Source organism: Mustela putorius, unplaced genomic scaffold, assembly GCF_011764305.1.
Source record: "Mustela putorius furo isolate JIRA1106 unplaced genomic scaffold, ASM1176430v1.1 tig00000870_pilon_pilon_pilon, whole genome shotgun sequence".
Lineage (NCBI taxonomy): Eukaryota > Metazoa > Chordata > Mammalia > Carnivora > Mustelidae > Mustela > Mustela putorius.
The window spans coordinates 841586-846036 of record NW_025421503.1 but is presented as its reverse complement, the minus strand read 5'-3'; positions in this window follow the sequence as shown (position 1 = coordinate 846036).

The window sequence follows — 4451 nt, the reverse complement described above, 5'->3', positions numbered from 1 at the left end:
ATGGTAGACAATGTCCTGTCCAATTTATTTGAATGAAATATAGGCTCCTAATGACGAAAAACATATTTCATTAATTTTTCATTCACTTCCCAGTAATCTTTAGTGAGAAAGACCTTCTCTAAAACCACTTTCTTTCTAAAATATATCAAGATAAAAGTATTTATCCTCTTCTTTTCTTGTTTGCACTATTTAATCTGAAAATACTTTCAGATTTCACAGAAATAAGAGCGTATTTCTTCAGGATCTTTACAAAGACAGTTTTTTAGTAGATACCTTAACTCCAAGAAGAAGCTTGATGTCAGGACAGTCCCATTATCTATTTCATTGATGTGTAGGATCATAGACTCTTTGAGTTAGGAGAGACCGAAATATTTTTTTTTAAAGATTTTATTTATTTGTTTGAGAGAGAGACAGTGAGAGATGACATGAGCGAGGAGAAGGTCAGTGGGAGACACAGACTCCCCATGGAGCTGGGAGCCTGATGGGGGACTCGATCCTGGGACTCCAGGATCATGAGCTGAGCTGAAGGCAGTCGCTTAACCAACTGAGCCATCCAGGCGCCCCAGCAGGCTGAAATATTAATGGAAGTTACTTTTTGTCATCTACTTTAGTTCATATTAATATCCTAGTCCCTTTTGTACACTCCAATGCTTCCAAATATTTGAAAAGGGATTTCACAGTCCCTTATCCAATATAAGTACAGATTTATTAACCAATTCCAGCTACCATTCTCTGGTAGCTTCAGATTATGAATGCCCTTTTAAAAATGTTGTACAACATTCTAGATTTGATCTGACCTCTAACCTAACATAGCATGGGCTTTGTGGGAAGCCATAATATGGCGTTGACTCATACTGAGTTTTTTGTCAACTGAACTCCTTAATCCTTTTATGATAAGTCTCCAATTCTGTTTTTGTGAAATTAGTATTTTTGAAACTAAATGCATGAATTTCCATTTAATTCAATTAAACTTCATATTTTAGTGTTAGTCCAATATTTATTATGAGTCATAATAATAGCTTTCTTGAAAAAGTCAATAAGCTTTTTTTAGACTCAAATAGTGAATAGTTTCTTTTGCCCATCTACAGTGTCTGTGATGAACTCCTCAAATTTTCCATAATAGTGCAAAAATATCCATATACAATTCATAAGCTAATTGGTGTTATTGTGTCCCAATAATTTTTTTCAAAGAGCTGGAGCAAATAATCTTAAAATTTGTATTGAATCAGAAGAGACGTCGAATCGCTAAGGAAATGTTGAAAAACATAAATAAAACTGGGGGCATCACGTTACCTGATTTCAAGCTTTACTACAAAGCTGTGATCACCAAGACAGCATGGTACTGGCATAAAAACAGACACATAGACCAGTGGAACAGAGCAGAGAGCCCAGATATGGACCCTCAACTCTATGGTCAAATAATCTTCGACAAAACAGGAAAAAAATATACAGTGGAAAAAAGACAGTCTCTTCAATAAAAGGTGCTGGGAAAACTGGGCAGCTATATGGAGAAGAATGAAATGCGACCATTCTCTTACACTGTACACAAAAATAAACTCAAAATGGATAAAAGACCTCAATGTGAGACAGGAATCCATCAGAATCCTAGAGGAGAACATAGGCAGTAATCTCTTCGATACCAGCCACAGCAACTTCTTTCAAGATAGGTCTCCAATAACTTTTTATTTACAAAAACAACCAAGAGGGGAGCCTCAGTGGCTCAGTTGGTTAAGCATCTGCCTTCTGCTCAGGTCATGATCCTGGAGTCTTGAGATTGAGTGCTTCATTGTGATCCCTACTCAGCAGGGAGTCTTCTCCCTCTGCCCCTCACATGCTTGTGTACTCTCTCTCTCTCCTCTCTCTCATTGTCTTTCTCTCCCTCTCTCTCAAATAAATAAATAAATACAATCTTAAAAAAATGAAAAAAATTTGGTCTGTGAGCTTAGTTAGTTATCCCCTAAGGTAAAATATTGTACATAAAAGCCTGTCTTGAGCCTTCTGAGAAGTAATTCTATAGCTTTCCTCAGAGTTTAAAAGAGTTCAGGTCTCCAAGATAGTGAACATGTGCTCTAGGGACTATCAGAATGTATTCTTGCTAGGTTTATAATCATTTGCCTGGAGAATGACAGTTCCAGTTTATTCCTATTGTTTCAGTGTTCAGTTTCTTTAGTACCCTCTTTCACTCTCAAAAGTCTTTTAGTTTGGTTAAGAACTATATTATTACTCTGTTAATATGATATATGGATATGGTCTCTCTTAGGCCCAGAGAAGTTTATAAAACTTAGAATTTAATCAAGATCTCCAGTTTAACTGTTCAGGTAATAAATCTTGCAAAGACTAGTACCTTGCTATTTTTTTCTCCTCTAATCAGTTTTAAAATGGCAGATTAAAGGAATGAGAGACAAAGGGTTATTGTGATGAACTAAAAGATGGTTTAAATTACTGGTGTTGAGAGGAATTTGGGTGCAAAGAATAGCACTATAAAGAGAAAAACAAAGACTGTTTTCAGAAAAATAGTATTGAGGCCAGAATAAAGGGGAGCATACACAAATGGTCCCTCTTCAGAAATACTACTACAAAATTCATGGTTTTTCAATCTCCTGGTTCTGTGTTGAGGAGAAAAAAATTCTTAACATTTTTGAGACATTTCTAAGGGCCATTTAATTAAAAACTGGAGATTGCCAAGACTTTTAGATGCGTGTGTGGGGATGGACTACTTGGGGCTTTGCTCCAACACTACAACTTTGTAATTCCTCTGAAATATGTTTTCTAAATAGAAGTTGAGATAAATCTGCTTTCTACATGAATATATTCTAGACATTTTCTTCTGTCAGTGATTGTATTGATTTTGGCAAGGTATTTCCCCTCTCTGAGCTTAAGGACTGTCTCATTTTTTTAAGTGGGATGCTAATTTGTGTTATGCCAGTAGAGATTTTTCAAAAATCAAGTACAAAGTGGCTTTTGTAATGCATACAGAAAGCAGGTGTGCATGTATGTGCACGTATTACTTTAAAATCTTTTCCTGAGTTTTTTGGGACTAACCTTAAAGCTATTTCTTTAACTGCATATCTTATGTACCTGCTATTATTCCTTTTTATCTGTATTCTCACAGAGTATGCTCAGTATAATCTATTTGAGAGTTCTTCCCTTTATTTTAAATTGTAGAACAGTCTGACCTACAACTTCATGAAGTCATTTAAGAGTGCTTATATTTAGGGGGAAGAGTTAAGATGTCAGAGAATTAGGGGAACCCTAAGCTTTTTTCATCCCTCAAACACAGCAAGATATCAATCATTCTGCACACCTTAGAAGTCAATTGGAAGTCTGAGAGAACAAAAACCCCCAGTCTACAAGTAGAAAAGTGACAACCTATTGGAAAACTGGAGGGGCAGAAAGCTGAACTGGGGTAGAAATAGCAAAAATGGGGCAATACCTATCCCTGGAGGAACAATGTGTGTCCACACCACAGGAGACCCTAAAATTTGGGGGTTTGAAACTCAGTTGTGTGCCTGAGATTTAAAAAAAAAAACAAAACTGGACACAGGAAGGGTGAATGGAGGATTCTGACAGAGATTGGGGACACAAGTGATTGATTGCTCTTCTGTGAGGGCTCACTGAAGAGAGGCCTCACAAATGTTAAGCTCCTGGGCTAGAGAACAAGGAGCCACCATATTCATCTTGCCCCATTAGCCCTTCAGGGGGCAAAACAGCACTGCCTAGTGGAGGCCAAACCTGCTTACACCAAGCTCTGCCTCCCTGAGCCCTGGAGGCACATTTCCACTTAGGTAAGTCTACCTGAAAGTCAGCAGGAAAGGACCCTCCCCCAGAAGACCAGCACAAAGAATTTGCTTCCACCAAGTTTACTAGTCATAAACTGCTTCAAAGCTTCAGTTCTAGGGGAAAATAGGATCTGGTTTTCTTTTTACCTATATTCTTTATTTTTATATTATTTTTTCAGGGAGACTGGGTAGCTAAGTTGGTTAAGTGTCTGCCTTTGGCTCAGGTCATGATCTGGAGGTCCTCCTGCTGAGTCCTACATCAGACTCTCTGCTCAGCAGGAAGATTGCTTCTCCCTTTCCTTCTGTCCCTCCCCCCTGCTCATGCTCTCTTTCTCTCTCTCAAATAAATAAATAAATATCTTTGTAAAAATTAATAAATTATGTTTTTATTCATTTTCTTACTTTTAAAAGTTTTTGCATTTTTAAATTTTTAAATATTTTTATATTTATATATGTACCATACACACACACAAATACACACACATATACACACATACAGCTTACTTTCATTTTATTTTATTTTATTTCACTTTATTTTATTTGTTATTTATTTTTTATGGGGTGAGATCTAAATTATTTCAAAAAGTAAACCAAAACACATGCAGGTTCTACTGTTTGGGGTTTGATTTTTTTTCTTCTGTTCATTGTTTTGTTTTGTTTTTCTTCTCTCTT